This window comes from Mastomys coucha, unplaced genomic scaffold (genome assembly GCF_008632895.1).
Source record: "Mastomys coucha isolate ucsf_1 unplaced genomic scaffold, UCSF_Mcou_1 pScaffold7, whole genome shotgun sequence".
Lineage (NCBI taxonomy): Eukaryota > Metazoa > Chordata > Mammalia > Rodentia > Muridae > Mastomys > Mastomys coucha.
Genome location: NW_022196913.1, coordinates 75705621 through 75719425, shown reverse-complemented (window position 1 = coordinate 75719425; position 13805 = coordinate 75705621). Strand labels below are relative to the sequence as shown.

Here is a 13805-nt window from a genome sequence, read left to right as displayed (position 1 = left end):
AAAAAAAAAAAAACTCCCAAGAATTGTCTTCTGACCTCCACACATACACTGTGGTGTGAACCCCAAATAAATATAAAAGAAAGAATTTTAACAAATGAACTAATTTTTTTGATGTAATTACAAATTCACAGAAAAGATATAAGAATATATAGTACCCTAAACTCCTACACCCAAGGCTGGGAACAGGAGTCAAGCTGATCAAAGTACATTTTACATGTGCATGAAAATGTTATAATAAACTCCATTATTTTATACAATTAATATGAACCAATCAGTTTTTAAAAATCCCAGTTACTAGGGCTGGAGAGATGGCTCAGTGGTTAAGAGCACTGACTTCCAAAGGTCCTGAGTTCAAATCCCAGCAACCACATGATGGTTTACAACAATCCATAATGAGATCTGATGCCCTCTTCTGGTGCATCTGAAGACAGCTACAGTGTACTTAGATATAATAATAAATAAATCTTAAAAAAAAAAATCCCAGTTACCTTTCAGACGCATTGCTCAAGTATTAACACCCCTCTCCCACCATCCAAATGTGGATAAATCGCAGACATGGTACTTCTCTATTCCTACATGAGACAGCATACATCTCTTAAAATAGAAATTTTGACTTACATAAACATAGCACAATCATGAAAGTCGGGAATTTACATTTGATGACATGGTACCTCAGAGCCGTGCTTGGGTTTTGCCAGTTACTCCCCCAGATGTCCTTTATAGCACAGGGGAGCCTTGACTCGTGGTCACAGTCACACACTTCTCCAGAGCTGCCTTTAATCTAGGCTGACTCTGCGTGTTTTGTTTTTCCCTTTTGTGGCAGTGTTCTTTTGAAGAGTGGCCTCTGTTAGTGTACTGGATGGGTTTCAGCTCAGGTTTATCTGGTGTTCTGATGACCCTTAATTTGAATATGTGGTTCTGGTGACATTTGACAGTTCTAGAACTTCATGTAAAGTTATTTTTCTTTGTGGTTAAAGAATGACCCCTTACTGGACAGTGGTGGCACATGCCTTTAATCCCAACACTTGGGAGGCAGAGACAGGCAGATTTCTGAGTTCAAGGCCAGCCTGGTCTACAGAGTGAGTTCTAGGACAGCCAGGGCTACACAGAGAAACCATGTCTTGAAAAACAAAAAAGGAGTGGCCCCTTGAGATCCTGCTGCCTGGGACACACTATGAGGCTCCAGCACTTAGTGTCCACGAGTGACTTCATGGCTGGATCTGCTACCATCACGGCAGTCACTGGACTGGTGACGCTCCACCGACTTGTTCTTTCTGTCTTTATAAATTGGCTTCTATGATAAGAGCCTCCCCTCTCCCTCTGCACTTACTGATATTTGTTTTAACTCACTGGCTTCTATTTAAGTCCATACATTACATATAACCTGTTAGCAGTGTCCCTTTATCTGAAGCTTAACATGCCCCCAATTCAATCTCTGAAAGCCTCTTTACTTGAGCCCCTCCGACCTCATATCTCCACAGCGTTTCCAGACTGCTTGGCACAAGATGTTTCAGGCTCATCTTGTATTATCTCTGCCACAGCTTTAAAAACAGTCATTTCCTGAAGAACCCAGCTCTTTTAAGGGGGGACTGGTATTTAGAAAGCAGCACCTGGGCAATGGGTAAGCTCATTGCTACTTGGGTGCCATAGCTTTTTGTCCCCTTTCATGGACAGATCTAGGAATACATGCATGCAATTATATCCACACATATATGTATACCCTACACCTTGTCTGTACGTGTGGTCAGGAACTTCTTGTGTGGCTGTTCGTGTGGATAGGCATGCATATGGAGGCCAGAAGTTCATGTGAGTTACCTTCCTTGAATGCTTTCTGTTTTTCTGAGAACTCACTAAACCTGGGGTTTACCAGTTGGCTAGGCTGGCTGGCCAGCAAGCTTGAAGGACCTGGCTGCCTCTGTATTGGCAGCACTGGCTGTGATGCACAACACCACACATGTGTACTACCAACCACCACACTGGCTCTTATGTGGATGCTGAAGATCCAAACTCAGCTCCTCGAGTTTGTGGGCAGACAGTTTACTGACTGAACCATCTCCCAGACCCCTCTTCCCCCCCAAATACTATTTTTGTATTTATTTTTCTTTTTTAGTTAAAATTTTAGTACAAATTATGTAAATCTGCACGTGTGCATGTGTATGAGTGTGTGTATGTGTTGGGGGGGGCGGTGCCCAAGTGTGCACACATGGAGGTCAAAGGATAACTTTTAGGAGTTCATTTTCCTCCTACTATATGCATACTGATGACTTAATGCCATCAGGCTTGGTGGAAGGCACATTCACCTGCTGAGCCATCTTTTCTACTCTCCATTTCTTTTCTATTAAAAATCACTAGCTCCAAGGTTGAATAATTGCCTAAACACAGAAGAGCACTGGCTGCTCTTGTAGAGGATGAGTTTTCAACACCTATATGGCGGCTCACTGCGGGGCTGCCTGCCTTGCCACTGGGGTGCTCGGAGCAGCTGCTGCAGCAGAGGCAAAACACAGTCAGCAGTGGGGGCCTCAGTCCACGCTACTGGGGTCCCTACCGCTGGGGGTAGGGAATGGGGGCTCCCGCAGTGGGGCAACACCAGAGACCGAGCCGTGGCCCCAGATAACCAAGCCATAGAGAGTGTGTGTGCACGCGGGTGATAAAGGAAGCCCATGAAGTAAAATTTGAAACGCCCTAGTTGTAATTGGCTGAATTTAGCTTAAAAACTCTGGTCTGGCATGGCAAAATCGCTCAGTTCCCGAGGGCCAATGAACCCCACGCGGATCTGCTCAGACGACAAGCCTACTACGTACTGCTTCGGTCTAACTCCAGTGGATCCAAAAAGCAGGGAAGGAGTTGCATGACTATGATCACCTGAGCACCAGCCAGACCCAAAAGGTGAGTGAGGAGTGTGCGTGTCTGAATGAGTGCAGGCCCATTTCGCCATTTATTTGCTCATTGCTGTTTATAGATAAATAAAAGCTGTTAGAACCTTTCCACGGATTTGCTTTCTGTGCCCCGTTTCATGCTCATGTTGCAGGATGTCACTCCTAGAATATGTAGATAGCAGTTACAAAATTGCTGACCCATACTCCTGCAGAAGGAAAACATGAACCAACTGACTTGACTCTGGTGTTTCTTGGTAGTTTTTGTCTCTTGCATCAAGGTAAATAATCCTAACTTTTGGCTCAGAAGCTGCTCGGCAAAGTTGTTGCTGTTTTAAGCAACCCATCTGGGACGGTTTGTTTTGGAAGGGACTGTGGAATAACTTTGCAAATTAGCATTCATCTCAGGCTCCAGGTAAAAGAGAAATCAGGCATCACAGAACAACAGACTGCCGGCAGAATTTTCACCTGACTCCTACAGGACAGACAGTCATCGCTACTGACTCCTGTGCAGTGATGGTGACAGCAGCGAGAAGGTACCTGGTAGGCCCATGCCGAGGTATTCCCCTGAGAAATCAGACCTAGTATAAGGGAGGTTTATTGCTGGGGAAGAGAAGGGAGTAGAGACCTGGAGAAGGAATAGAGGCCATGAGGACAGAGGTGGGGAGCAGAGAAGGATGGAGAGAAAGAAAGAGAGGCTGGCCCAGAACACATGGGAACAAAGAGAGAAAGAGAGGAGAAGAAGAGGAGGAGAAGGGGGCTAGAGAGCATTTCTCTTATGCGGCAGCAGTGCAGGTAGTAATGGAAGCAGGTGATTGTGAAATGGCTCGCTAGGTCGCTGTTGGGAGGAGCCTATCGGAATTGTCTATAAGCCAGCAACTCCTCCTGGGTGAACCTGGATGAGCAGTTCTGGCCTGGAACTCAAGTATGAATTGAGAGACATTTTCCTTGGACATTCCCAGGCGGCGTTTGGATACTCAGTGTTCTGCCCACTTGGCACAGCCTACTCCCGTTTCCTGGCCCTAACTATGCATTTCCCCCAATCTCCTATTATTACACTCCGTAGCTGGGAATGTGACCGGGATCTCTCAGGAGGAGGGGGAGGGCCATCCAGTTATACAAATTCACAACAACTAGCTGATTAGATAGACACCCTGCACGGGGTATTTGTGTACTTTATTTGTTAGACCTGGGTTGCAGGTAAGGAGGGTAAACCCAAGATGTCTTTGAAACAAGTCTCTTCTGTCCTGACTCTTCATCTTACCTGTACTTACCCTGCAGCTGCTGTGGTGTGAGATCTGGAGGGAAAGCTTAAAATCTCTTACAGATATGCCATTCATCCATTAATTCAGTTTTTAATTCACATTAATTTACAGTCTCACCTGCCTCAGCTTCCCAAGCATTGGAGTTTTACACCTGTGCTACTTGTCTAGTGTGTTGATGGGCTCTCCTGTATCTCCTGATACGGTGAGAACCTTGATGTCCATCATTCAAGCGATACTTGAAGAAGAGATATGTTAGCTGGGAATGAAAGCATACCACTGTGGTAGTTTAAATGAGAATGGCTCCATAGGCTCGTATCTTTGAGTGTTGGATTCCAAATAAGTGGAACTGTTTGGAAAGGATTAGGAGTTGCAGCCTAGTTGGAGGAGGTATGCTCCTAGGGGTGGGCTTTGAGCTTTCAAATACTCATATCAGGCCCAGTGTCTCTCTCTCTGCCACAGATCTGCCGGCAGATCAGAATGTAAAACTCTCAGCTACTACTCTAGCACCATGCCTGCCTGCTTCCTACCATGATGATCATGAACTAACCCTCCAAAACTGTAAGCAAGCCTCCAATTAGTGCTCTGTTTTGTAAGAGTTGTCTTGGTCAAGGTGTCTCTTCACAGCAATAGAATAGTGACTAAGACACCTGCCATGTACCACCATCTGCACACAAGTGTGATGGCACCCATGATGTACCACCATCAGCACACAGGTGCGATGGACCCATGATGTACCACCATCAGCACACAGGTGCGATGGCACCCATGATGTACCACCATCAGCATACAGGTACGATGGCCCCCATGATGCTTAGATAAGCAGCTTCAGAAGTCTCTTCCATTCCTTGGCCAACTGAGCACCAAAGTATCGACCAGCATCACAGCAGGGGCTGGGAAGGGCTTTGGAAGCAGCTAGCAGGACCATGAAACCATCTCAGGTATTCAGGAGTTATTTAAGGTGGGATAACCTCATATGAAGAACAGAATTACCATTATAGTCAAGAAAAGGGCTTTGAGTTATTTCAGCATCATTTCCAAAGAGAAAATTACTTTATTCTGTAGCCCAGGCTGGCAAGATGGGGCATGACCTCTGTATAATTCCATGTCAGGTGGGAAACTAATTTTGCAATCTTGAAGGCAGGGCCTGCAAGAAAAGTAGCAAAATGAATTGTAATATTAGAGTCCCAGGGAGTTACATTAAAGTTAAAAAAATAAGATCAATTTGGAGAGATGACTTATTTCTAACTCAGGGTCGGGGTAGGATTCAGGATCTCCATGTCCCCTGAGTCACATGGGATTTCACTTAAAACTGTGCTTGTATGTCTCTGAGAGGAGTCAGTAGCTTTCGTTAGATTTTCATGGGGATCCACATTTCAGTCTGTGCCTGTAGAGATAAGCATGGCTGCCCCTCAAGGGTACCCTCCCATGTGTGCTCAGGATGGCTGCCCCTCAAGGGTACCCTCCCATGTGTGCTCAGGATGGCTGCCCCTCAAGGGTACCCTCCCATGTGTGCTCAGATTGGTTTGTTTGGGTGGTTGGTTGGCGAGATTATTTTGTTTGTTTGTTTGGTTTGGTTTTTGTCTTTTGTTTTTTTGAGACTAGGTCTTACCATGTAACCCTGGCTAGCCTGGAACTCACCATGTAGCCCAGGCTGGCTACATGCTACTGCTTCCCTAGTGCTGGGTATGCATGTTCAGTTGTGTCAAGTGTTCAGCTCATGTTCAGATTTTGACAATTCATTTGTTTCAGTATATTTAACTATTGTACATAGAGAACCTAATTATTGAGAGCTGGAGAGTTGGCTCAGTGGTTAAGAACACTGCTCTTCCAGAGGTCCTGAGTTCAAATCCCAGCAACCACATGGTGGCTCACAACCATCTGTAATGAGATCGGATGCCCTCTTCTGGTGTGTCTCAAAACAGCTACAGTGTACTTACATATAATGAATAAATAAATCTTAAAAAAAAAACAAAAAACAAAAGAAAGAAAAGAAAACCTAATTGTTAGCAAAATATACAAGCTTAGATAGATATTACATATCGCATTTGTCAGATGCAGTTTGTTGTGTCCTGAAGAAATACAGTTTGGGTGAGCCTCCAAGGGCCTCCACAAACATGGTTCAGCCCACCAAGGGTATGGGGGAGGACTAGAGATTTCTTTTATAGCAATTGAACCTTTGAGAGCAAGACACAGGGGGCACCTTTTGGGGGCTTGGCCTCTTGGGCTGGCTCTCATTTTGGGCTCTCTCTTTTTTTTGCTTGGAAGAGCTTCATGGACGAAGCTCCATGTAAGATATAGGGATGCTCTCTCTGGACTAACAGGATTCACAGAGAAACAGCTGGCAGGACATAGGTGAAACTGGATTCTAGAAAAGAGAGTTAAGGAGCCCTAATGGGTTCAGAGGAGCTCAAGAGAAAGGGAGACTAGCTCACTAGAACAGCAGATAGAGATTTCTGAAGAGCTATCAGTTTAGTTGCAGAATCAGGCTTGTAAATAGTTAAGAAAATAAAATTCCCTGACTGAGCTAGCAGATTTATATGCATCTCTTGTCTCATGTGTCTTTATGAGTACAAATATCAGATAGATTTTATAAGTGTTGGGGTCTAGGAATTGCCCCATAAACTACACAAACACTGATCTCAGTCAGACAGGAATAGTTTACTGAGCACCCAGGGCCATGATCCAGATTCAGGAACTGAACCATGACCCTGAATTAAGATCCTACAGGGTTTTAAAGCCCAAAATCCACAATTATTCCACTAGTCAGGATTTAGGGCTAGGGGATTTCCTTAGGAACATGTCTTCGTTGTACATTTATCCTGCTCCCATTGGTTGGGTATTCAACTGTGGCAGAGGATTTGTCTTGTCTAATATTCATGTCCTAACTTGTCTAACATTCATGTCTTAACTTTCCAACCAGGATGTCCATTGCCCACATTCTTTCTGCCAAGTAGAATGTCAGTTCCTAGGGAGATCTTGGGAACTTAAACTTTACCTGACCACTGCTCAAAATGGAAGTCTTATTCCAAATAGTTTCTTATATTTGTTCAGGTGTCTCTCTTATGTTGGGGTCCATCCCAGGGGCAGCTTATAAAAGCAAATACCATAAAAGCTCATACATAAGGTACAGGATGTGCTGTTGGGTGGCTGGTTTGGGTTCAAGCTTATTGTGGGTAACTATATAATAAGCTCTACTGACTTCTATAGTGATTGGTTTCCAAGGGCATGGAGCATAACAGAATATGCAATCATTAGAAAGTTTCCTAGTAACACAAGGGAAACATATGGGAAAGTTTTCTTATAAAGGCAGGCTAACCAGGTAACAATTACTTAGGCCTTAACATTCCATTTAGGCCTTAGTATTTTACCCAGTGGTAACAAAAAGGTTACATTTTACATCCACTCTTTCCTATCTCCAAACAAGAGAAGAGAGCACGGTGAGGATACATGGCAGCCCTAATGATCTGCTCTTGTAAAGCCCAACCAACTCCAGTTTTGAGAAGCTAAATTCCAGTTCTAGGAGGAAAACCACAAAGTCCACCTGAGCAAACATCCTATGGCAAACCCCAACCCCAGCAACAGCCAGTCAGGCTACATCAGCAGGGTCAAGGTACATATAGATAACAAAGGCATCCTTCAGAAGACAGCAGGGTCCAGGTACATATAGATAACAAAGGCATCCTTCAGAAGACAGATAACCTAGCCTTCCTGTTTGTCAGGTGGTTTTGCCCTGGGTTTGATTCCTGTAGATTACGCCAGAAATGCAGTTTTTAAAATATTAACTTGCTGACCCCATGGACATTCCCCCAAGCTTTCTGTAACCACAATAAATACCCTGCACCCCTAGTTTCGAGTTTCTCTTCTGACCCGCTGACTATGATGGTGAGAGTCCTTGCTAGAGAGCTCATAATAAGGACCCTGTATGTTTATATCGGGATTGGCTCCTGGGTGGTCTTTGGGGTCCCTGTGACTTGGATATAACACTCTGGCGTGAATGACTGTTACCACAAATCCATACATTGAGCTTTAGCCCCCAGTGCAGAGATCAAAAGGGGTGCCATCTTGGATGATTTGGTGTGGAGCCCCTTGTGAATAGAATGAGTGGCCTTTTACAAGGCTATAGAGACCATGTTCGACACTTCCACCGTATGAGGGCTAATAGAAGATGCAATCTGGGAGAAACTGCCCTCACCTGACTGAGTCTGGATGAGCCTTGATTCTGGATTTCCAGGCCTTCAGGACAAAGAGAACCGAAGCCATAATTAGCTTCTTTCATTCATGTGGTACCCGATGATCTAGGCTGATGTAAAATATCTTCCAAAGGCCCATGTGTCAAAGCCCTGCTCCCACAGGTAATGAGGTGATATAGAACTGTTAAGAGACAGGGCCTAGTGTGTCTTAAGGTCATTTGAGTTCACCATTGGAAGAAATTGTGGTTTCTCACCACTCTTTCTTTACTTCCTGGCCAGAAAGTGAGGGATTTTGTTCTTCCATTTGGTCCTGCTCCAGTGCACTGCCTCACCACAGGACTGATGCAGGGCCAGGGAGGAGACATAAATGCTGGTGAATGTGCTGATGGAGCCAACAGCAGGAAAGGAAGGTCGGGTCAGAAAGCAAAATGATTCACAGCATCCTTCACTCTAGGTTGAGACAGACGAGATCAGTGCTCAGTAGAACGGTGACTGAGTATGAGTGCTACTTGTGACTGGATGAGCTTATAGGCTGGGGGTAGGGGCACATGGGTCTTAGCTCTGCCAATGCTGTCTCAAGAATCTTGCAAGCTTGCTTTATATTCCTGGATCTCAGTTTCCTTCTCTGCAAAATGGGGGATAAAGTAATAGCACAGAGAGACTGCAGGTACAGCTCCATGGTTGAGCACTTTTGTGGGGCCTGGAGTTTGAGTCCCAGCACCCCACTATAATAATAATTAATAGTAATAGTAATAACACTACAAATAATAGCATCACTGGTTCTGTAGGTAAGCATGCTGCCAAGTGTATGGTGTGTGTGTGTGTGTGTGTGTGTGTGTCTGTGTGTGTCTGTGTATGTGTGTGTGTGTGTGTGTGTGTGTGTGTATTTGTTAATTTACAGGGGAGAAGAGTTTAGGTGTGCCACAGCAAGTATAGAGGTCAGCGGACAACTTGCAGGACTCGTGTAGTTTCCCAAGGTCAAACTGTATAGTCTTGGCTCTCCAGGAATTCACTGTGCAAACCAGAGTGGCCTGAAACTCGGTATTTAGTCCTGGCTGACCTCAAACCTAAGCAATGCTTCTGCCTCAGCCTCCACAGGGCTTGGATCTCAAGTGTGTGTCATCACATCTACTTCAGATTCCCTGAATGTAAGCCATGGTGATAAACTATGAATTGGGACCAAGCACTCTGTTGGGAAGGGGGGAGGAGGAGGAAGCCCGTTCTGTTCTCTCCACCCAGGTGACCATCTCTGTACCTGGAGGTCTCTCTAGAAGAGGAGCCCCTCTTCACAGAGAAAACTTGTGAAAAACAACTTATGAAAAACAGCAGCTGGCAAGACTCGGCCCAGGGGAGTGCTCCCCAGGACTCAGCCCAGGCGGGGGTGGGGGAGGCTTCCCATCTGCCTTAGTTACTTACCACTTGCAGTAGCTCTACTGGGTAGACTTCTGTTGAAATCTGAAACCTTTCCCTGCACCTTGACACTCACTCCTCCACGTGTCTCTAGCATATCAAATCCCATTTCTGTGTGTGCCTCCTGGAAGCACTAACTGACCCAGATTTTCTGTCAGCAGCTCTTCTTCCCCCTGTGGCCATAACCTTCTGGTTTTGATTTAGTTCCTGGCACAGCTTGAGAGGTATACAGCTTTAATAAAGACGGCCTTGCTCAGGAAACACGCTGGGTCGTCCTCTGCAGGCCATGTCAAGCTCATCTGTGGAGTATACACTGCCTCCCAGATCGGGGCTGAGCAAGGCAGCTGATAGACAGTCTTGGTAGGACTATAGTCATGGGAACATGTGCTTCAGGACGTGGTTCCTGTTGCAGAGCCCCTAGTGTTAGTGTCCACAAGGCCAGCTTCTTTTACAGAGAAATAGAAACTTGGTAGAGAGAATTGGAATGGAGACATACTTGCTAAGTAGAACAAATCAATACTCAGGATGTCTGAGAGGCCTAGAGGACAAGTGGCGGTGCACTTCGGAGTAAATGTGCCTGTGGATGGAATCCAGGCAATCCCACAGGTCATCTGTAGCTTATAGGCTGGGGGTAGGGGCTTCTGGCACATGGCAGAAGCACTAAGAAGTACTAAGTTCCTAAAATGCTCCATCAGGGGTTTCCTGGAGCCGTTGAGAGGCAGAGACTGCAGGATGACCATGGGCTCTCATGAAGGGATAGTGTTTGCCAACACAGTCCCTAGGTTCAATCCCACCCCCCACCCCCAGGACAGACAGGGCTTGGGAGACCACAGAGCTTCATAGCAGAGTTCCTAGGCACACAGCTGGATTGCAGACCAATCCCTTCAAATGACCACAGAGAAGCTGGGCTCCATGGCACATACCTGTAATCCCAGCACTTAAAAGGCCGAGTCCTGAGCATTAGTAACTGCAAGCTTAAGGCCAGCCTGAGCAAACTCTAGGCCATGCTGAGCTACAAAGCAAGATCTGTCTTCACGCACAACAAAGAAGAGCCTGCAATGATGGGAATGGTCATTAGGAAAGGGCTTCCTTTCTTTCCCAGCGTGCAGTCAAGACGTCCACCACAGGAGTCTCTCTCAAATCCAAGGGTAGAAACCACTAATATAGTCTCCTTTCCCCCACTTTATTCACAGGGAAAGAGGAGGAGGAGGAAGAGGAGGAGGAGGAGGAAGAAGAGGAGGAGGAGGAGGAAGAGGAATAAGAGGAAGAGGAGGAGGAGGAAGAGGAGGAGGAGGAGGAAGAGGAAGAAGAGGAAGAGGAGGAGGAGGAAGAGGAGGAAGAGGAGGAGGAAGAGGAGTAGGAGGAGGAGGAGGAGGAGGAGGAAGCAGCCCAGAGAAGTTCTATAACTCGATCAGTAGTTTCATAGCAAGTTAACAAAGAATGCTGAGGCGATAGAACCTAGGGCACAGCCCAGGTCCTGTCCTCATCAGTTGCAAAGAGCCACCCTCTCCGGGAATTTAATCTTTATTTTATACCAACTTCATGGTTATGCCAGGGTTATGCCTACATCAACAAGACATAACTGCTTCAGGCTGAGTGGCTTAGGGGATGTATCAGTTTCTTGTGGTGTTGTCAGAGAGACCTCCAGGCTCTCTCAGTTACCCTCTAACAAGCTCTAACTACTCGTGGACATTTACATTTATTATGCGACTAGCATTCCAGTACAGCGGCAGTAAGGCATCGCAGAAACAGCAGAGCTCCAACGCATATGAGCCTGGCCTTGAGCCCTGACATTAGGCCCTCAGACAAGCCTCAGATGCTGGGCGTGTGGAGGAGCCCGGCTCCTGCTTTGCAGGCTGCTTCACCCGATGCAGATGATGTGAGTGGAGTCCTGGCACTTGTTTGGTTTCTACAGCTGGGGAGTGGAACAGGAGAATAAGACTTGACCCCGAGACCCAGAAAGGGTTGGACATACTAGCGGGGAAAGTCAGTGTAAGTGGCAATGAAGACTCACTGCCAAGTTGTCTTGTCTGATGGTGTGAGCAGAGGCAGAAAAGAAGATGTGCCCAGTAACTGAGGGGAGGTAGTGGGTGGGGGAGATGATGCAGGGGACTTGAGGAGGGAGTGAGAAAGAGGCCAGGCCACAGACGCAGTGGGAGTGGACTGTGGGGATCTCTGGAGACAGGCCGTGGGGGTGAGGCACTGGAAGATAAGAAGCTTCGGAACCTTCCATGCTAATTACCTGAGCCTAGACAGCACAGGTTCCCTGGGTGGAAGGTGAACTCACTCTGCATGCATGGAGTTCATTGTCTTGACATGAACTCTGAACTCTCCTAACGCTGAGGAGTAAGGCCAGATTTCCTCAGTTTCATCTCTCAGGGTCCAAATGAGACCAAAAAGTTATTTTCATTTTATTCGTTTTGAGACAGGGTCACATTTTGCGGCACAGGCTGGCCTGGAACTCTGGAATCCTCCTGCCTCGGCTTCCAGAGTGCTGGGATTCTAAGCATGGTTCACCATACCATCAACTACCCTGTGTTTTAGGGGTGAAGAATCTGAGACCTGAGTGACTTCAGAGACTTTCCAGAGCCACACAGCTGACAGATAGCAGACCTGAACTTTACACCCAAACCCCTGAACTCCTTAGATCCTTGGGTCTTTCCAGTTTAGATCTCTTTGTGCTCTCCCTGTACTGAGCAAACAGAACACAAACCACTGCAGACATACGGCAAGGTTTGGCTGCAATTCAAATAAATGGCAAGTGCTATACAGAATCCTTCCACCCTGAGCAGACATTGAAATCGTCCAGGGAGCTTGAAAAAGAGGGCTGACTGTTGACCCTGGGCTCCAGTATATCACTGAGATCAGAATCCAGGGCTGACTGGTATCATCGAGTTTAAAATTCCCAGATGATTCTAGCATGCAGCCAGACTGTGAATCATGGAGCTGGAGCCTTGCACACAACAGGTCAGTCCCCCGCCATGGCGGGCCTCAGCCATCTTGAGTGGCACGCCATCTGTGTGGTCCACAGGTCCTTCTGTGCTCGCCTCATTGGCAGGCGCTCTCGCCCGCCCTCTCCCCCTCATTGCCATATTGCCTCTTGATTTGGTCTTCAGACTCTTGGTGATGACTAATTAATCCTTCTGGAAGCATCCAAGAAGACCTACTTGTGGGTGAGCCATCTGGAGCTCCTCTTTGTTGGACTTGGCCTCTGGGGAAGAAGAGGAGGGAGAGTGGGAGGTGACTCATCCTTCAGATGAAATACTGCCATTGTACCTCCAGAAGGAAGGCTGTGGTGTCAGGGGCTCTAGCTTTCTGCCTGGCTCCCCAATGGCTCTAGATGGGACATTTTCTCTCTTCTGTACACTCATGTCCACATTTGCCCTGTAGACAGGAAGGCAGAGACACTCCAGGTTAACTCTGTTGCTTTTCACAGAGTGAACTTGGTTGGTCTTCAATGATGTGTGTCTATAAAATGCTCACATGACTTCTAACAATATCCTCTTTTGTAAATGGGGTGGTTAGGGTGGGAAGCACAGAGTCACTAACTACTTACTTGCTTAAGATGGAGAAAGTGTGGTCACTCACCCAGGTTCCCTTTCACTCCACCTCAGAAAGAAAACAAGGGCTGGAGAGGTGGCTCAGTGGTAAGAGCATTTGACTGCTCTTCCAGTAGTCCTGAGTTCAATTCCCAGCAATCACATGGTGGCTCACAACCATTTGTAATGGGATCCAATACCCTCTTCTGGGGTGTCTGAAGACAGCAACAGTGTACTTAAAAAAGAAAAAAAAAGAAAACAAATGAAGAGTGGCTACAGACGGAGCCACGCCCTCCATGGATCAGTGCCTTAGCCACAGGCTCCTCCTCCTCGTGGAGCTGGCACCATTTGGGTCGCCAACAGCCCAAGGTTCATGGATATTTACTACAGAGTGGCAAACCCCTATCTCAAATGCAGTGTATTTCTGCTCTGAAACTCACAGCCAGCATTGGCCTGAAGACAGTCTGTGTGCTCTCTCTCTCTCTCTCTCTCTCTCTCTCTCTCTCTCTCTCTCTCTCTCTCTCTCTC

The 13805-nt window shown here is 46.6% G+C and overlaps 1 pseudogene; it reads left to right on the top strand.

Moving 5' to 3' along the window:
- The window catches only part of LOC116081553, a 31837-nt pseudogene extending 19325 nt beyond the window's left edge, over positions 1-12512 (top strand).
- Positions 12513-13805: the final 1293 nt, after the last annotated feature.